Source organism: Equus quagga, chromosome 15 (assembly GCF_021613505.1).
Source record: "Equus quagga isolate Etosha38 chromosome 15, UCLA_HA_Equagga_1.0, whole genome shotgun sequence".
NCBI classification, from domain to species: domain Eukaryota; kingdom Metazoa; phylum Chordata; class Mammalia; order Perissodactyla; family Equidae; genus Equus; species Equus quagga.
In genome coordinates this window covers 85,811,309-85,832,301 of record NC_060281.1, presented here as the reverse complement: position 1 = coordinate 85,832,301, position 20,993 = coordinate 85,811,309, and the positions used below count along the sequence as shown (strand labels likewise).

The 20,993-nt window shown below is 48.5% G+C and overlaps 1 long non-coding RNA gene across 1 annotated transcript in view; it reads left to right on the top strand.

Annotated features, from left to right (window-relative positions):
• The first annotated feature begins 145 nt into the window (after positions 1 to 145).
• Positions 146 to 20,993, top strand: part of LOC124227261 (uncharacterized) — a 36,053-nt gene continuing 15,205 nt past the window's right edge. Inside the window, exons 1-2 of the long non-coding RNA XR_006885433.1 lie at positions 146 to 425; positions 554 to 728. This is a non-coding gene — a long non-coding RNA (uncharacterized LOC124227261). The remainder of the gene's footprint in view (positions 426 to 553; positions 729 to 20,993) is intronic.

Genomic DNA, 20,993 nt, shown 5'->3' with positions numbered 1-20,993 from the left:
GGCCTCGCCCGGCCCCTCGGCGCGGCCCCCCGCCCCCCGCGCCGCCGCCGCCAACCCGGAAGGAGCCCCGGGGGGCCGGCGCGCCCGCCAGGAGGCCTGCCAGGTGCCCACCTGAGCCCGGCGCTCCGCGCGCCTAGCCCTTTGCAGGGCGGGGTGTCAGGTCGGAGGTGCCCTCCCACTTGTTGCAGACTGGGGAACTGAGGCCGGGGCCGTGGGCTCAGAGGCAGTCACGGCCTGAAGCCGCCACGCCTGAGCTAGGATGCGGGGGCCGTCCTCCCCTCTTGGGGATCCAGTCCCCAAGGCAGGAGAGCGCCACCCCTCCATGCAACAAAGACTTCCTGAGCAGTGAGCGCCACTGTGTGCAGGTCGCCTCACCTCCGATTCACATCCTGTCTTGGTTTAATCTTCAAACCACTTTGGGCAAGGTGGGCACAATTGTCCCCATTTTACAGAGAAGAAAACTGAGGCCCAGGCACTTGTCTAGTCCCTCTGGGAGGAGAAGACCTGGGCTGCCCTCATAAGGTCAATGTCCACTCTTATCGCCATTTTACAGATGAGTGAGGCACAGAGAGGAAATGTCATCTACCTAAAGCACTCCAGCAGTGGTTGGAAGAGTCAGGATTGAACCCAGATCTCCTGGCTTCAGAGGGAGTAAGCTCTTAAGAAGAATTAAGGAAGAGTGCAGACAGCATGTTGGTCTGGGCCTGCGTTTCCCTAACTGTAACAAGGTAAGGACTGCCTTAGAGTGGAGTTTCCTCATCCGGGGTACATGGATGAGCTTCTGGGCAGAGGGCGGTGAGTCCCACGAAGGTGTAAGCAAATGTGTGTGCATGCGATGGGTGTGTGTGATGGATGAGTGTGCATGTGTGATGTGTGTTTGTGATGCATGTGTGTGCAGGTATGACGGGTATGTGTGACATGTGTGTGTTTATGGGGATTAGCTGAGCTCTCATCCACAGCTCTCATTAGAGGCAACCCAGAACCCTCCAAAGCTCTAGGCCGGTCTCAGACCACCCCTTCTGCCTGGGTTGAGGTGTAGCTGGCAGCACTGGGCTGGGGAGCCCCCTGCCCAGCTTGGTGGCACACCGGGGGCTCGTCCTGCCGGATCCTGCCATGGCTTGTCCAGATCCCAGATCCCTACTAGAGACACTCCAGCAGGAAGGATCTGCCAGCCCGGCCTCAGATTCCTGGGGACTCCCTCTCCCAGACTCGCCGGGCCGGGCAGCGCTGGGCCCCGGGCCTGAGTCAGGACGGGGGAGGCTGTGCTGATGTAGAGGGAGCTGCCCCCTGTCCCCCGAGGGGGCAGGTATCGAGAGCCGGGCCCAAACCCTGCCTCTGCCGCCTCTGCCTGAGTTAGCTTGGCCAAGTTCTGCCCCTCTCCAGCCTCAGTTTCTCTTTGTAAGGAGGACATGGGACCCTCCTTATGAGGGTGTGGGCAGGATTGAGATGTCATGGTAGTGCCCTGCACCCACTGTCTCTTGGCTCATGTGGTCGCCTAAAGGCTCCACTTCCTCCAATGACATCATCACGGTGCCAACTTCACCTCCTTGGGGAGCTGCCTTCCTCCCTTCCATGTGTGATTTTTGGGCACCTACTATGTGCTGTCTGTCTGACTCCCAAGAAATGCAGCTTTGTGCCTCTCTGGTTAGCCCTCGTTTGTGACACAACTAGATCAGTGACTTCATACCATGGATGACTTGTCAGTCCCAAGGGGTCATCTCCTGAGAGGACCAGTCCCATCTACAGCCCCACTCAAGCGGCTGGGATCAAAAACGTTCTCCCCAAAAGTGACTTTGAAGGGCGTGCAGCTCTTTCGGAAGGAGAAGCGCTGAGCAGTGGCTTATGTCCTGGGGAGTACCTTGGAAGACCTTCGAGGTGTCGGGGACACCTGGGGTGGGTGCCTCAGAATGAGGAGACATCACCAGGTCTGTCTTCAACATGCCAAGATGCCCCTGTGATTAATGGCATAGACATTCCTTTACCAACGCCACCAAATTCCTGGGAGCTTCAGGCCACTGTAGAATTTCCTCAGCAAGGGACACTCAGTAAATGCTGTTACCAACATGTTGACATCAGAGGGGGCCCCCTTCTTGCTGAGGCTGGGGTCCCCTGGTCCAGGGTGTTTATTTATAACTACAGCCACATCCCGTGGCGGTGCAGCCTGGTGGTTACCACACAGGCTCAGTACCCTGTAGGCCTAGGTGTCAATTCCAGAGCAACCACCGGGAGCTCTGTGACCTGGGACCAGTTGCCTCCTCTCTCTGAGCCTCATTTCCTTGCCTGAAAAAATAAGCCACAGGACCTTTTTAAGACCCCTCTGACTCAAGAGTCCATACTTCTGGGAAAGTGTGAAAGCTTTGGGTCTCTGTGCGGTGGTCCTGGGGCCCAGCCCGAAGCCCCGTTTTCAGGGTACACTTTCCTGGTGGATGTCAGCCTGTTTTCTGGTCCTCTTTCCTCCCTGAGCAGGAAGGGCAGGAAATGGCGCAGAGGCCTGAGTCTTCGTCATTTAAGGTTTCAGTGTTTGCTGAGACCAGGAGGAGAGGGGCCTGCTGGCTCCAGGTCTCTGGGCCTGTCCCCGTGGGCGGGGCCTCTTCCCTGGGGGCCCGATGGGCTCCGTTGCCAAGACCAGACCACAACTGCCAGTAACCACAGCAGCTTCCGTCCGGAGCGCTGACCGCCTGCCAGGCGCTGTCCTAAGCATTTTCCTCGCATTGTCTCCTGCCCCGTCTCTGCCACCGGGGAGGCCGCCTGATTACCCCCAGGTGGGGGCTCACCCCAAGTCCAGGCTGGTGAGTGACGGGTGCCGGCCTGTGTGCTCACACACCGGCGACACTGCCGCCCTCTGGCTGCCCCCACAGGGGGGCTTCTTTGGGGGAAAAAGAGAACTCGGCTCAGATTTGGATTCCTGTCTGGGAGCTGCTGAGGCGAGAGAGAATATGTGGACACACACGCGTGTGGACCACACAGGGACACGGCCTTGGACACTCACACCCCCCACCCTGCCCCGGAGCAGGCTGTGGGGTTTGGGAAATGCAGCCCTTCTGGTGTGGAGTCACTGACACCAGAGTCATTGACACGTCCACCCGCACCCTGTCCAAACAGGAAATGCTCTTCTCCTCGTAGCAAACTGCCTGGGGTGCAGCCCCCCTTCCCTGTGAACTCCCAGTGGGGCCTGTGCTGAGGGCCCTTTCCTCCGCCTGTGTCCCACAGGACAGCTTCCCTGCTCAGGGGAGATATCAGCCCTGTTTGCACACCAGCTCGTGTGATCCCAGGCGCCCCATCTCATCTGTACCCATATTGCACCCGTTCCATTGGTAAGGAGGCAGCCCGAAGGGGCCAGGGAGACCCAGAGCCCATGGTGGCAGCCCCATGGGCCCAGGCCTGATGGCCCAGGCGGTGCCTGGGTGTCATGGAAAGGAAGGGGCCGTGTAAGCCCCAGTGGTCTTCAGAGCCTCAGCCCAGACAAAGGGTATCGCTGGAGGACCAGGCCTTCCCTGTGCTTCCAGGTTGGGGAACAATGCCCGCTTTCTGTGCCTTTGATCTGGAGGCCGGGCTGTGCTGTCTCGCGTCCCAGAGCAGGGGGCACCCCGCTGGGCCAGGGCGGGGCGCTGGGGGACCCGGAGAGCCTGCAGCCGCCTGGCCAAGTTATTTATGCTCTGTGGAGCTGCCCTTCTCACCCAGCTCATTCCTTCCTCACGGAGCTGGGACTGGGGCTGGAGGGGAGTGAGGGGAGGAAGGAAGCTGCCGGGAAATCATAAATTAGGGCCCTGCGAGGGCCTTCCTGCCCTCCTCAGGAATCCTCAGGAGGAGAGGCTGTGCCGTTGTGGGGGAGGGAGGACAGCAGAAGGACAGGGTGGGGCACGAGCAAGCATGGCAGCACAGGTGCCTGGATTTAGATTAGGGGACCTGGATGTTCTGTGTGATCTGGAGCCACTTCCTTCTCTCTGGGCCTCAGTCTCCCCGTCTGGAAAATGGGGTGATGAGAGACTTGGGGACTTTCCTGTGACTGTGCTTTGTTGACTGTGAAGGAATAGACAAATGAGACGCCTTCTCCTTAATGTTTGTCCCACTTCCCTTCCTCTGGTACCTTCCCCCTCCTTTCTGCCCCTACCTCTGCCCCACCTACCTTCTCTGGGGTCCCTTACTCGGCTTCTCTTTCCATGCCTCTCTTCCTGCAAAAGTGGACTAATGAGGTCTCCTTAGGCAGCATCCACCTAGCTGGGGAATAGAGGGAGGAGCCGTTGGCTTGTTCATACTAGAGTCTTAATAACAACTGATATGTTGAAGGTTGTTAAATATTAGGGGGCAGTTAGCAGGATTTCTTCCTCATTTAAGCACTAAATCACTGGTAGTGGAACTTCTCGCCTGGTAAGGGGGATGCTTGGTGACCAAGGGTCTAGGAACAAGGTCTGCCAAATGAGAGGACCTCTGAGTGGGAAGGTGTCCATCTCCCAGCTCCAGTGAGGTGAAGCCTACCCTCTGCTGGACACATCTGGAGCGGCGGCCATCCAAGTCCCTTTGGATAGATGGATCTGGCAGGCCTGAAGGGCAGGCAAGAGGAGTCACTCAGAGTAGAGATCCTGGAATTGCCCACCAGCCCCGCCATTCCCAGGAGGCACCTGCTGGGCCATGAGCACGTGGGCCTGCCCCACCTGACACCCCAAGATGAATGGTTTCCACCTTTGAGGAAGCGATTCTGAGGGGGAGGAGGAGAACGAGAGGAGGATGAGAGAAAGGAATCAGAGACAGAGAGATATAAATACTCAGAAAGAGAGCCAGCAAGCCAGAGAGAGAAGGAGATAAAGTGAGCCATAGAGATGTAGAAAGAGACGGATGGAAAAACAGAGAAACAGAGAGACAGACAAACAGACAGACAGACACAGAGAGAAGGGCGCTTCAGCAAGAGGACCCCCAGTCATTGGTCTCAGCTCCTGTGGGAACCGGGCAGAGGGGGCAGGACCAGGGTGCCCAGGCCTCATCCATCCCTCTGTGCCCCACAGGCTCTGGCCTCTTTCAGACCCCACCCCTACATCCCCAGGGTAGGGAGCTGGTCCTTCCTCCATCTCCCTCCCGTGCCAGGCACTGGCTGACCGACGGGCTCTGGGCTGTCTGGAGCTGGTGTAAATCGTGCACGGGCAGCCCTGTGAGGCAGATGGAGCTGCTGGGCCCAGGAGAAATGGATTCCGGGCCCGGGCCTTGGCCCTGAGAGTCTTAAGCTGATGGACAGCTCTATGTGTGCTCCTGGAGCACCTGGACTCCAGCTCTCCCTGCCCTGCCCTGCCCTCCGGTCCAGCCCTGCGGGGCTAAGCCTGGGTCCACTCTCCACTGCCTGCTCCTCGCCTCTGTCCCCTCCAGACTCCCTACTTTGTAGGATGTGGCCTTGGTCTCCTTGGTGGTCTTTCATCTCCTCTGTGACGCTTCCAGTCCTTCAAGATCTTCCTAAAGGCCAATGGAGCCAAGGTACCCTGGGAGAGAAACCTTCACTCTCCCTGCTGCCCTCAGGTTGAGAACTGAATGTGACCTGGCCTGCTCATCCTCCCTCTGCCCCAGACCCTAGACACCAAACCTCTTTCAGTTTCCAGCCCACTCTGTGCTCTCCAGCTGGCCACAGGGCTTCCCCCCGTCCCCTCTTCCTGCCAGTGCCCACTCACCCTTCTGTCTCAGCTCAGACATCATCCTTCCCTGCCTCTAGGAAAGCGCCCCACATCCCCAAGACTCGGTCACGTGTCCGCTGGCTTCCCCACTCTCAACATTCTGTGCTGGAGCCTTATGTTAATTTGTCTGGTTCCTCTGATGGATCATAAATAGGCGTGGATTTTTGTAATCATTCTAAGAGTTTTAGGAATGATACATACCCAAGAATGCACAAAAGATACATTTGGGTACATAAAAATTTCTGCACAGACAAAAAGTAATATGATTTAACCGTGCAAAAATTTGCAACATATTGATCAGATAAAAAGGCTAATTTCCTCCATGTATAAAGAGCTCTTACAAATCAATGACATCAATCAATGAGGCAAAAGAGAAATGGACAAAAGTATGAATGGACAACTTGGAATGAAAAGGCATTTAACTTGACTCAAAAGAAAAGCGATGCAAACGAAAACCATGATGAGATAGCGCTTTCCAAAATTGATGGAAAGGACTTAACATTTTTGATAAAATGGATCGGCCAGGAAGGGTGTGGGGAAAATGTCGCTTCACATAAGCCCTCTTCGGAGTTCAGTTGGTAATATGTAATAAAATGTAAAATGTGTACTCCTTTGACTTAGCAATTCTACCCTGAGGAAGTTTCTCACACATATATTTAGAGAGAGCACAAGGAAAATAACGGAAGCACTATTTGTAGTAGCAAAAAATGGAAACAACCTAAATGCGCATTGCAGGGGACTGGTAAATTAAGATACATCCATCAGTGGAATGCTATATTGCCATTAAAAAGAATGAAAGCACATGTGGTATATCCATACAGTGGAATATTAGTCAGCCATTAAAAGGAACAAAGTACCAACAAGTGCTATGGCATGGATGAACCTTGAAAACATTATGCTGAGTGAAAGAAGCTGGACACAAGAGGCCACATATTGTATTTATATGAAATGTCCAGAATAGGGAAATCCATAGAGACAGGAGATTGGTGGTTGCCAGGGGCTGGGGGGAGGGGATGGAGAGTAACTGCTAATGGGTACAGAATTTCTTATCAGGATGATGAAAATGTTCTAGAATTAGGTTGTGGTGATGGTTGCACAACTCAATATACTAAAAACCACTGAATTGTTTATGTTAAAGGATGAACTTTGTGGTATGTGAATCTTATATATATAAAAACAAGGTAGGGGCCAGCCTGGTGGCTCAGTGGTTAAGTGTGCACATTCCACTTCAGCAGCCCATAGTTCCCCAGTTCGGATCCCAGGTTCGGGCATGGCACCACTTGGCAAGCCATGCTGTGGTAGGCATCCCACATATAAAGTAGAGGAAGATGAGCACAGATGTTAGCTCAGGGCCAGTCTTCCTCAGCAAAAAGAGGAGAATTGGCAGCAGATGTTAGCTCAGGGCTAGTCTTCCTCAAAAAAAAAAAAAAGGTAGATCTAAGTGTTTTATTATGAAACAATTTCCAAGATCAGTTGTTAAATGAAAAAAGTAAGTGCAGCTGTGTGTAAAGGATGCTGCCATTTGTAAGGAAATTGCAGGAATATATACCCATAAATACTTGAATCACATGCTCACTGTCTCTGAAAGAATTCTCTAGAAACTGGTAACTGGCTGTCTTTGGGAAGGGGAACTGAGGGGTTGAGGGTGTTCCTTTTCAGTGTGAATGCTTTTGCATGGTTTGAAAAAATTAATACCAAGAAGTATGCAAACCATAGTCACCTTTTGCCCTAAGAATTAAATACTGTGTGTGCGCGCACATATAAAATGGCAGCTCTTATAGTTCTAGCTCTGGTAGCTTTCGCCTGCAGCCTGGGAGGGCCCCTGGGTGCTGGGGTGCGGTTTTGACACAGAGTGCCACCTCTGAGCAGACAGAGGATCCACTAGTGCCTGGGCTGGATCATGAGCTGTGCCTCCGAACCAGCTCTGCCCTGGGAAGCGGCTCCCTCCCTGTTCACAGGAAGGACCCTGTGCCTCTGTCCTCAGCAGGGCTGGCGCAAGGCTTCCAGTTGCTCAAGACACACTGAGTGGAGGCTGTTCCTGGAGGTGATGGGGAGATGGGGGCCCCAGCCAGCGGGAAGGACCCGCCCCTGGAGTTGGGCTGGCAGACAGCCAGGGCTGCCCCTCATGTCTGCAGGCTGGAGTCACAAGAAGCTGAAGATGGCTGTGTCCTCCCCTGATCCCAGGGAGGGCGGGAGGGGAAGAGAGAGGGAGGGAGGACAGAGACACAGAAGAGGAGAGTGAGAGAGAGACGGGGAGAGACTGAATGTCAAAGACAGAGATAACAAGAGGCAGAGACAGAGAGAGACGGAAGATAAGAGAGAGAGAATGTCAGAGAGGGAGAGAGAAACAGAGAGACTGAGTCCCAACGTCGGCCTAGAGGCGCTCAAGTCACACAAGCAAGAACAGAGAGGCTGAAAGACAGAGAGACCAAAGGAGGGCGGGAGATCGAGAGGGGCGTGGGGGGCCAGCAGTGACCTGCTTCCCACTGGGCCAGCCCCCACCCTTTATCTGTGCGACTGCAGACTGCATGCGTTATCACAGCCGCCCGTGCAGAGGTATTTTGCCCAGGAGAGGGAGGCCAGGGAGGGTGATAAACCGCACAGCCAGCAAGGGCAGCGTGGGACTCAGAAGTCTGCCTGCAGAACCTGGAGCAGGCAGCCAGGATCCTCCAGGTCCAGAATCAGCCCTGGGACCCTCACTGTGCCCATCTCCCTCCTTACAGGGGCCTGTTGGCCCAGCTGGGCTGTTTGTGCCCAGCCCCCATGGGACATGCCCAGGGGCACAGCAAAAAGGGCGGCCTGTTGTCAGGAAGGAGCCCAACATACAGCTAATGTTGTGGGGTCTGTAGGCCCAGCTTGGCCAGGAGGGTTCAATCCTGTCTATGTCTTCCTCACTGTGTGACCTTGGCCATGTTGCTTCCCCTCTCTGGGCCTCAGCGTTCTCCCCTGCAAAATGGGCATGGCCACACGTGTTTCAGGGTAGGTAGCTATGAGGAGCATTTAAAGGAGCCCCTTGCCCTGTGCTCAGGAAAAGGTACCCGTGTTGAATCCAAAGCATGTTACATATAGTTTGTGGAAGGAGAAATCTGGGCAGCCTGGGGACATGAAGCCTGGAACAGACAGAAGGGTCAGTTTTTGGCAAAGAGAATATTGGGGACGAACTAGGGATTCCCAAAGGTGCTTTGCTACTACTAATTGTTGCCTGAAATGCTTCTATTGACCAAGCTCTTGGGCTAAAGCAAGGAAAACCCATGTTGAAACTGAAAACTCTGCTCTAGGAGGGCTATTGTATGTATGCAAGACTGCACTAATCAGTTATTTTCTGTCCATTTGTCTGGCTTTGCAAAGCTGGCTCAGGGAACCCGTTCTCTTTCGAGGAACTCTGCCTGCAATTAGGAAGCTCTGCCACTAGGTGGCGTCTGGGGTTTGCACCTGCACAGAAACGAGATTTGGGGGGCAGGGGGAGGGGGGCACCCTCTGATCCACTCCCAGAAGTTGCCTTTTGAGAAGAATAGACAGGGGTTCAAAGACAGTCTTCAAATTGGTGGAAAAGAGTGCTATGACCACCTAGCAATGTCTGCCCTGGGTGGAAGAGTAGAAAGCAGCAGCTTCTGTGCCAGGCGTCTGGCCATCTCTAGACCCTGCTTCTGAGTGGACAAGGATGTGTTGCTATTCAATGGTACTTTTCAGAATAAGTGAGACTCTTTTTAAAACACCTGAGCATAAATATTAGAATGACTAATCACTGTTTAAGAAGGGATGCTTCTAAGAATTTTTTATTATTTTGTAATAAAGAACATATAGTTTGGGAATGGATCCTTATGCAGCCAGATATGGAAGAAAGCAAACACAAAGGTACAGCCTTTCTCACTAGTCACGAATGGTTAAGAATTTGTTTTTGTGTGTGTGTGTGTGAGGAAGATTGGCCCTGAGCTAACATCTGTTGACAATCTTCCTCTTTTTGCTTGAGGAAGATTGTTGCTGAGCTAACATCTCTGCCAGTCTTCCTCTATTTTGTACATGGGACATCACCACAGCATGGTTTGATGAGCAGTATGTATGTCTGCACCTGGGAACTGAACCGGCGAACCTGGGCTGCCGAAGTGGAGCATGCAAACTTAACCACTACGCCACTGGCCTGGCCCTGAAATATTTTTAAAGAGAGGAACCTTTAATGCCCTTTTTTTTTACCTGCTTTTTCCTGTGTGCTCATAAGCAGCTCTCACCTTGGAGTCGAAATATTCACAGCTTCGCTCAGGTCTGTGGCTGTCTGCTCGCTTGGCCTCTGTCTCAATGAGCCAGTTCTTGGAAGAAACTATAAAGGAGCAAGAAAGCCTTTTTGGCTGCACTCTTCTTAAGAACTGCTGAGTTTTAGAAAATCATTCTTTTTCATCAGTAATCCCTCAAAGCCTTCTTAGAATCTTTTTAGGGTTAAAACATTATAATAATATAATATTGTTAATTTTTTTTAAGAAAAATAAATCACTTGTAATCCATCCACCTTGATATAATGATTCCCCAGGTATTTGTTTGGGGTTTTTGCCTCCCTTTTTTTAATGCTTCTTTTTTTTTTTCCGCCAAAGACAGAGAGGTTCCTACCCCTTGAAAATCTCTCCCCTGCTTCCAGGCAGCTGAAAATCCTCCTTCTTTCTCTTACTCTTAGCTGTTTGTTCTTTGAAGTCAAAGCTGGTTTCATTTTCAGTCCGCACTCAGTGGTTCTTTCCTGACAGTCACACCAGGGATCAAAGGAAGCCGGACACAGGCTGTCTTCTGCAGGGTCGGGAGTTGTCACAGGTTCACACACATGGCTGCCCGTTCATGCTCCATTTTTGTAACCATGAGCAAAGGGATGTCTGCAAGGCTGGACACCAGATATCTTTGTGGGGATTATGGGCGTGTCTATATTTTCTTGTTTCTACTTTGCCACTTTGGTGGGCTCCAATGTGTCATGTTTGTAATTTAAAATGTAAGTTATTTTTAATTGAAAAAACACATTCACCACTCCTAGGTGTACACCCAAGACAAACGAAAACACATATCCACACAAAAACTTGCACACGTATGTTCATAGCAGCGTCACAATAGCCAAAAAGTGGAAACAGCCAAATGTCCATCAACTGATGAATGGCTAAACAGCGGTACATCCATACAGTGGAATATTATTCAGGCAATAAAAAGGAATGGTGTACTGACACATGCTACAATGTGGATGAATCTCAAAAATATCATGCTAAGTGAAAGAAGCCAGTCACAAAAGGCCACATATTGTATGATTTCATTATGAAATGTCCAGAATGGGGAAATCTATAGAGACAGAAAGCAAATGAGTGGTTGCCTAGGGCTGGGGAGGAGGCACAGTTGGAGGGAAATGGGAAGCGACTGCTAATGCGTATAGGATTTCTTTTAAGGATGATGAAAATGTTCTCAAGTTGATTGTGGTGACGGTTGCACAACTCTGAATATCCTGAAAAACACTGACTTTCCCACTTTAAGCGGATGAATTGTATGGTAGGTAAATTACACCTCAATAAAGCTCTCATATACAAAACACACAAACAGAAAAAATCAAACAGAACTTTAAGATTTTAAAGGCGAGGAAAAAGTGTTCCTTAAGACTCTGAGGAAGGGGGATGGGCCGGGGTGAGAGGTGGAGAGAAAGATCCCGCATCGTCCGACCTTCATGCCCACCTGCAAACACCGCAGGACACCAGCTGTGCCCTGCAGTGGGTGGTGGCCATTCTGTGGTGAGCTAGATGGATGTGGGTGACGCTGGCCCTGCCCTGGCTGAGCTCCCAGGCCAGAGAACGAGCACAGGTGAACCCACGTTATAATCACTGCAATAACCCATGACAGTGAGTAGGGCCTGCGGGAGTGCAGAGTAGGCCCCTGACTCAGCCCTTTGTCAAGGGAGGGGGAGAGGGGCATCTAAACTTAGACTTGGCAGATGAGCAAAAGCCACCCAGGTGAAGCCCAGGGGAAGAGTCGCAGGTGAAGGGAACAGCGGTAACAGCATGGGGGTGGCCTGAGGGCAACAGCAGGCCTGGCCCCCTGTAGGAACCAGGGGCAGGTCAGTGTGTGACAAGAGGATTGAGGGTGGGGAGCAGAGAGACCCAAAGCCTGAGAGGTCAACAGGGCCAGGCCCTGGGAGCTTTGAGGGCCAAGACTGGGCTGCTTCCTGAGGCCCTCGGAGTCGCTGTGAGACTTAATGGGGGGGGACGTGGGTCTGGTCTTTGCAAGGGCCAGAGGCCCGGAGGCAGGGGTGGTTGCAGTGGCCCAGCTTGGAGGATGGTGTCTGGGGCTATGTGGAGGGGTTGAATGATGACCCCCAGAAGCTATGTCCAGGTCCTGGAAGCTGTGAATGTGTCCTGTTTTGGACAAAGGGTCTTTGCCAATGTAATTAAATTAAGGATCTTGAGATGAGATCATCCTAGATTACCTGGGTGGGCCCTGAATCCAATGACAAATGTCCTTATAAACGACACCCAGAAGAGAGACAGAGAAGAGAAGGTGAAGACAGAGGCAGAAACTGGGGTGATGCAGCCACGAGGCAAGGAATGCCTGGAGCCACCAGAAGCTGGAAGAGGCACGGATGGGTCCTCCCCGGTACCTTCGGAGGGAGCACAGCCCTACTCACGTCCTGACTTCTGACTTCTGGCCTCCAGAACTGTGAGAGAAGAAATTTGTGCTGTGTTAAGCCAGCGAGTTTGTGGTGATTTGTGACGGCAGCCCTAGGACGCTAACACAGGAGGTCACTACAGGGATGGAGTAAAGTCACCAGATTCTAGAGACTTGGGGGAGGTAGAAATAACCTCCTCACACACCTCCTCTCCTGAATCCCCAGGCGTTGCCTTTTGCTCCAACTGCAATAATTCGAGCCTCATTCCTCCACCTGAGAGCTGTGCAGCTCACCTGTAAAATGGAACGCTAACAGCCACCCCGCAGCTAAGGCTTGGGGAGCATGAATGCCTGGTGCCTGGCACACAGCGAGCATTCAGCACAGGATGGCATGGTTATAAATTCATAAAGCCCTAGCGAGTAGGTGAAATAGCATTGCACTCTGCAAATGTCCCTGACCCTCAGAACCTTCCCCCTGGGCCCCTGGGCAGCTGAGAGGAGTGATGGCATCATGGGATGGAGTTATGGGTTGAATTGTGTCCCCTCAAAAGATGTTGAGGTCTTAACCGTTGGTACTTCTGGAGGTGACCTTATCTAGAAATGGAATTTTTGCAGAAGATCAAGTTAAGATGAGGTCATGAGGGTGGGCCCTGATCCAATATGACTGTATCCTTACAAAATGGGAAATTTGGACATAGGGACAGACATGCAAGCAGGAGGACAATGTGAAGACACAGCGAGGAGGCCGTGTACAAGCCAAGGAATGCCTGCAGCCACCAGAAGCTAGAGCCATGGAACAGATTCTCCCTCACGGCCCTCAGAGCGAGCCAACCCTGCTGGCACCCTGATTTCAAGCTTCTGGCCTCTGGAACTCTGAGACAATAAATTTCTGTTTAAGTCACTCAGTGTGTGGTACTCTGTTACCACAGCCCCAGGCCACTAATACGGGCGGGAATAAGATGGGTCTCCCCGTCTGAGGAAACTGGGCTTCCCAGGGCCTGCGGGAATACCTGGAGGCTGGTGCCAACCACCCACCCCCCACAGTCACTGTCCAGGCCTGTGGCCGGGCTTGGCTGCCTCTTTGCCCCCCACTAGCTCCCAGGAGGGCACCAGACACTTCCAGAAGTCTGGGATACATTTGGAAACCCTGGCAAAGGGGTTTCAAGTTAGGCCCCATCCTGGTCAGTGGGGGAACCACCATCTGGATCCCGTTTGCTGTCCCCTGGCAGGGGAATCTGAGCAGAACTGTGGAAAGTGGTTAGGGAGGGGCGGCTCTCTTTGTGGCCAGGGCCCTGGGTCAGGAGACAGCAGGCCCTGCAGTCAGGCCCTGGGTCAAACACTGGCCCTGCCACTTACTTGCCGGGTGACCTCAGGCTGCTCATGTCACCTTCCTCCTCCCATATCACCTTCCTCATCTTGCTTTTCTCACCTATAAAATGAGCACAACGGTAGAATTTACCTCCAAATGTTGCTGCCAGGATTCAATGGCATAATGCAAATAGGAGGATGCTTGATGAAGGGAAACTTGAGATATTTTTTTAATCTTTTAAAAAAATTGTGGTGAAATATACATAATATAAAATTTGCCGTTTTAACCATTTTTAAATGTGTGGTTCAGTGGCATTAAGAACATTCGCATTGTTGTGCAACCATCACCCCTGTTGGTCTCCAGAACTCTTTTCATCTTCCCAGACTGAAATTCTGTACCCAGTAAACACCCATCCCCTCCTCCCCCAGCCCCTGACAACCACCCTTCTATCTTCTCTCTATGAATGTGACTATTCTAGATACTGCATAGAAGTGGAATCATGTAATATTTGTCCTTTGGTGACTGGCTAATTTCACTTGGCAAAATGTCCTCAAGATTCACCTGTGTTGTAGCATGTGTCAGAATTTCCTTTAGATTTTTTTTTAAAGAGAAAAATATTACTAGTTGCTCTGTGCTGTTGAGAGCCCCCGCCACCATGGGCAGAAGTGCTGAGCAGCTCCCTGCTTTTGTGACTGAGGGACAAGCTGGAGCCGTGGGCCTGGAGGAAGGAAGCCCGGGGACAGGATCTGCTCTTGGGACCACCTGTCTCCCTGCCTCTTGTGTAGGGAACTAGAAGGGGGCATTTTCTAAGGGATGCTGGAGCTCCTAATTCACTCCCTTTTGAGTTTGTGAAGTTTCTAGAAGGAGATCCCAGGATTCCAGGGACCCACACTGGGCTGGGGGCACTGATTCCCCACCTGCCCAGGGGTAGGCTGGGGTAAGGAATGACTGTGTGCACAAACGCTATGTGTGAACTAAAAAGGGGGAGTGGCTAAAATGCTGGGGGGCCCTGGCGCATTTGGGAGTGCCTCAGCCAGCATCTTACAGGGGTCCCATAAATCTCCCATAAATCAGTTGCATCTGAGTTCAGGTTCTCCCGTAAGTGCAGCCAGGCTGGACCCTGACGGACAGAACTCTGACGTTCCCAGACATATCGCACACAGGAGGGGGACCCACGCTGGGGAGGAGACAGAGCCTGCTTGTGGTGGAGGGCGAGGGCTGGCCTCCCTGGACCCGGCCCCTAGTGGCTGCTCCCAGAGGATGGCGCCCTTGTTCCCTGGGTCACCACTCCCTCTGACCTCCCTACTCCCCAGGGCCCAGCAGAGCCTTGCTCCCAGCAAGACAGAATGGTTCTTGGATGGACAGCGGACTAAAAAGGCCTGGGGTCATCCTTCTGCACAGCGATCTTTATTGTTGTCCAGGGAGAAGGGGGTGCAGGGTAAGGTGGGGTCAAGCATGGGGCCAGGAGGTCGCATAGACCTGGGCCACCCACTGGCCTGAGCAGGGCTCTTCACCTCCCTTCACCAGCCGCAGTCCTCGCCTGTAAACTGGAGATAATAATAACTGTGGCCACCTGATAGGGCGGGCGAGGATTCAGCAGGGTGATGTCCAATGTCCAGCCTGAGCCTGGCGTGTTATGAGTAAATGGCCCTGTTACCATCAGGAGGAGGACAGCTGCCTGGACGAATGTGCATTAGGACGCCCTCTGGAATGCTGTTTCTTTTGGATGCATCAGCTCACTTTCTAGCCACTGGCCTCTTCTACGAGTTGCACACAGATAAAAGATCCCAGTTAATGAGGATTCTGGTTAAAGTTTTAAAATTCACAGCAAGCCCACTCCGCATAATAATGTATCAGAAACACAACAATCCTTTAATCTAGGAGGAATTAATTGCTGGGCCCAGAATTCAGGGCACGCTGACAGAATCCTTAATTTCTTAAGCCGATGGTTTCAAAAAGCGACTGATTTTAGACTGGCTTCTCTCGACGCGTAAGTCAGACTCCCACAGTTCCGACAAAGGGCGAGATTGTCTTGATGTCTTACTCAGTAAGAATCATGTATGTGGGGCCTGAATTAATGTCAGCTCTGAATTTTTCCCGCTGGGTGGAACGTGGCAGACTTGAATGCCCAGGAGTTTCAATGCTGGCTCTGTGGCCCGAGCATACGGGGTACTGTACAGGGAATGTCCTGTCTTGTCCCACACACGTTTGCTGAGCGCCCACTTGGAGTCCAAGTTCACTTTTGGGTCAGCAATGCAGGACCAGGCACGACCAGCTGTGAAGACAGACCACAGTCAGATAACCATAATTGCACATTGTGATAAGGAAATGATGCCAAAGAATGAGGCAGAATATATGAAAGAGAATAACAGGGACCTAATTTAGATGGCAGAGCTTGGGGTGGGTGGGTGCAAGTCAAAGAAAATCTTTGTAAGCTGAAAGATGAAGGATGAGGGGAATTAACTGCCGAAGAGTGAAGAGAATAGTGTTGCTGAGTGAGGAAACACTCTGTGCAAAGGCCCTGAGGCAGGAATATATCCTTATAGGAGCTAGGGGCTGTTCTCAGGGAGCTGACAGCGACTGAGGCACAAGGACAAGAAAAAAATCATGGTCATCACCATAACAGTCAGACAAAGGTGAAGCATAAATGCTTCATATGAGCTCGTGTGCTCTGGGTTCTGTGCTTTGCTCACAGGAATCTGAGCTCCATTTCGGCCCCAAAAAAGGACCATCCTTGGTTTTGCATTGTGAGTTTTGAGAGGTCTTTATACATTCTGGATACAAGTCTTTTATCAGATATGTGATTTACAAATATTTCTGTCGATCTGTGACTTGTCTTTTCGTCTCTGAACATTGTCTTTCAAAGATCATATGTTCTTAATTTTGGTGAACTCCAGTTTATTGATATTTGATTTGTGGATCATGCTTTTAGCATCGTATCTAAGAAATCTTTGCCCAACCCAGGGTTACAAAGATTTTTTTCTCTCTCTTATCCTAGAAGCTTTATAGTTTTAGGTTTTACATTTAGGTTTATCATCTATTTTTGAGTTAATTTTTGTACATAGTGCAAAGTGTGGATCAAAAATTTTTTTTGCATATGGATATCTGTGTATTAATTTCCTGAGGATGCCATGATAAATCACCACGTACTTAATGGCTTAAAACAATGGAAATTTATTCTCTCACAGTTCTGGAGGCCAGAAGTCTGAAGTCTAGGTGTTGGCAGGGCCACGCTCCCTCTGGGGGCTTTATGGAAAAATCCATCCCTCACATCTTCTAGCTTCTGGTGGCTGCCTGGCATCCCTTGGCTTGTAGTCACATACTCTCCTCTCTATCTCTGACTTCACACCGCCTTCTCCTTGTGTGTCTCTCCTCTGTGTGTCTCTTATAAAAAGACCTGTCATTGGATTGAGGGTCCACCCAGACAATCCAGGATGATTTTCTCATTTCAAGATCCTTAACTTAATTACATCTGCAAAGACCATTTTTCCAAATAAGGTAATATTCATGCGTTTCACGAATTAGGATGTGGACATCTCTTTTTGGGGGGGACGAGGGGGGCACCATTCAACACACTATAATCGTCTCAGCACCATTTATTGAAAATACTATCCTTTCTCTACAAAATTGCCTTTGCACCTTTGCTGAAAATCAATTGACCATATACATATATAGGTCTGTTTCTGGATTCCTCATTCTATTCCATTAAACTACTTGTCTATTTTTTTTTTAACTTTTTATTAAGATTATGATAGTTTACAACCTCGTGAAATTTCAGTTGTACATTGTTAGTCATGTTGTAGGTGCCCCACTTCACCCTTTGTGCCCTTCCCCCAACCCCCTTTCCCCTGGTAACCACCAATCAATTCTCTTTGTCTCTATGTTTAACTTCCACCTATGAGTGGAGTCATACAGAGTTTGTCTTTCTCTATCTGGCTTATTTCACTTAACATAATACCCTCAAGGTCCATCCATGTTGTTGTGAATGGGACGATTTTATCTTTTTTTATGGCTGAGTAGTATTCCATTGTATATATATACACCATATCTTCTTTATCCAGTCATCTGTTGATGGGCACTTAGGTTGCTTCCACATCTTGGCTATTGTGAATAATGCTGCGATGAACATAGGGGTGCATGGGACTTTTGGAATTGCTGATTTCAAGTTCTTTGGGTAGATATCCAGTAGTGGGATGGCTGGGGCATAAGGTATTTCTATTTTTAATTTTTTGAGAAATTTCCGTACTGTTTTCCATAGTGCCTGCACCAGTTGCATTCCCACCAACAGTGTACGAGGGTTCCTTTTTCTCCACAACCTCTCCAACATTTGTCACTTTTTGTTTTGGATATTTTTGCCATTCTAACAGGGTAGGTGATATCTTAATGTAGTTTTGATTTGCATTTCCCTGATGATTAGTGATGGTGAGCATCTTTTCATGTGTCTATTGGCCATCCGTATATCTTCTTTGGAGAAATGTCTGTTCATGTCCCTTGCCCATTTTTTGATCAGGTTGTTTGATTTTTTGTTGTTGAGCTGTGTGAGTTCTTTATATATTATGGAGATTAACCCTTTGTCAGATAAATAACTTGTAAATATTTTTTCCCTATTAGTGGTTTTTTTTGTTTCAATCCTGGTTTCCCTTACCTTGAAGAAGCTCTTTAGTCTGATGAAGTCCCATTTCTTTATTCTTTCTATTGTTTCCCTCATCTGAGGAGTTATGGTGTCTGAAAAGATTCTTTTGAAACTGATGTCAAAGAGTGTACTGCCTATATTCTCTTCTAGAAGACTTATTGTTTCAGGCCTAATCTTTAGGTCTTTAATCCATTTTGAGTTTATTTTTGTGAATGGTGAAAAAGAGTGGTCAATTTTCATTCTTTTACATGTGGCTGTCCAGTTTTCCCAGTACCATTTGTTGAAGAGACTTTCTTTTCTCCATTGTAGGTCCTCAGGTCCTTTGTCGAAGATTAACTGTCCATAAATGTGTGGTTTTATTTCTGGGCTTTCATGCTTGTCTATTTTTACACTACTGTCATATTGTCTTAATTGCTATAGCTTTATAATAAGTGTTGAAGTTAGGTATTTAAGTCCTCCAACTTTGTTCTTCTTTTTTAAAGTTCTTTTGACTATTCTAAGTCCTTTGCATTGCCATATAAATTTTGGAATCAGCTTGTCAATTTCTACAAAAAAGCCTGCTTGGATTTTGACTAGGATTATGTTAAATCTATAGACTGATTTAGGGAGAACTGACATCTTGATGATAGTGAGTCTTTCAATCCATGAACATAGTATACCTCTCCACTTATTTAAACTTTTAAAATTTCTTGCAACAATGTTCTGTACAATGTTTTACACTTTCTGTTATATTTATCCCTAAGTATTTCGTATTTTTATACTTTTGTAATTTTTATGTTAATGGTATTTTTAAAAATTTTAACTTCTGATTACTTTTTGCTAGTAATATTATTGATTTTTGTATATTGGTCTTGTATTTTGCATCCTTATTATGCTCACTCATTAGTTCTAGTGGCTTTTTTTGTAAATTCCATCAGATTTTCAACATAGATGTCTATGTTATTTGCAGATAAAGCAGTTTTTCTTCTTTCTCTCAAATATGGATGCCTTTATTTCTTTTTCTTGTCTGATTATATTGGCTAGAACCTCCAACACAATGCTGAATAGAAGTGGTGAGAGTAAACAGGCCTGTCTTATTCATTTCCCCATAAAGATGAAGCTAGCTGTAGGGTTTTTGTTTTTGTTTTTTTGTACATGTTATCTGTTAAGTAAGGAAGTTCCCTTCCATTCCTGGTGTGCTTAAAGTTTTTATCAGAAATGAATGTTTTTCTGCATTTCTTGAGATGATGTTATAGTTTTTATTTTTAAGTCTGTTAATATGGTAAATCACAGTGATTGGTTTTCCAATGTTAAAGCAACTTTGCATTCTTAAGAGAAATCCCACTTGGTTGTGATATATTACTCTTTTTATATATTATATATTCAGAGGTGGTTTCTGGAATAGTGGTGTGAGAAACTCTGTGGCCCCTCTCCCCAGAGAAACAACTGTAATTGGTAAAAAAATAATTAAAAAAAACAACCAGTTAAAGTCTCTGGAAATTTCCCTAAGGGCATAAAGCAAACAAAGACGTATTTATTCAAGAAAATCTACTAAATCTCAGAACAGCAAGAGTCTGTAGTATTTGAACCATGGCTCACTGCCTCCTTCCTCCACCCACCTCAGTTTTGAATCAGCAAACTTGAGATTATGCAATCTGAAGAACGGAGAGAGAAAAGAAAGCAGAAAAATGAACAGAAATTTAGAGAAATGTGAGACACTATTAAGTGCACCAACACACGCATAATGGGAGCACCAGAGAAGAGGAGTGAGAGAAAGGAGAAGAAAACTACTTAAAGAAATAACAGCTGATGGGGCCAGCTCTGTGGCTGAGTGGTTAAGTTCGCACACTCCGCTCTGGCAGCCCAAGGTTTCACCGGTTCGAATCCTGGGCACAGACATGGCACTGCTCATCAGGCCATGCTGAGGTGGCATCCCATGTACCAAAATTAGAAGCACCCACAACTAAAATATATATACAACTATGTACTGAGAAAAAGAAAAAATAAAATCTTTAAAAAAAAGAGGAAATAATGGCTGAAAACTCCCCAAATTTGATGAAAACATTAATCTGCATATCCAAGGAGCTTAATGGACTCTAAGTAGGAAAAATACAAAGAGATCCACACCCTAACACATGGTAGTAAAAAAGTTCAAAGACAAAGAGAAATTCTTGAAAACAACAAGAGAAAAATGAGTCATCACATACAGGAGAACCTCAGTAAGACTAACAGCTGAAATAATGGAGGCTAAAAGGCAAAGTGCTGAAAGCAAAAATAAAGTCAACCAAGAATCTTATATCCAGCAAAAACTATCTTTCAAAGCTGAAAGTGAAATAAAGGCATCCCGAGATAAACAAAAATGGAATTTGTTATGTATTATTGGATTCAATTTGCCAAAATTTTGTTAAGAATTTTTGTTTCTATATTCATGAGTGATAGTTTATATATTCTTATCATACTGCTGTCTAGTTTTGGTATCAGTGAAATAATGGCCTCATAGAATGAACTGGGAAATATTTATCCCTGTTCAATTTTCTGGAAGCTTGTACGGAATTGGTATTATTTCTTCCTTAAATGTTTGGTAGAATTCCCACGCCCATTCAAGCTATTTGGGCCTGAAGTTTTGTTTGTAGAAAAATTTTTAACTACAAATTCAAAGTCTTTAATAGATAGAGAGCTATTCAGGTTATCTCTTGGTTCTTAAATGAGCTTTGGTAATCATCCCCTTCAGGAATTTGTCCATTTCATCTAAGTTGGTGATTTTATTGGCATAAAGTTGTTCAAAATGTTCCCTCGATGTCCT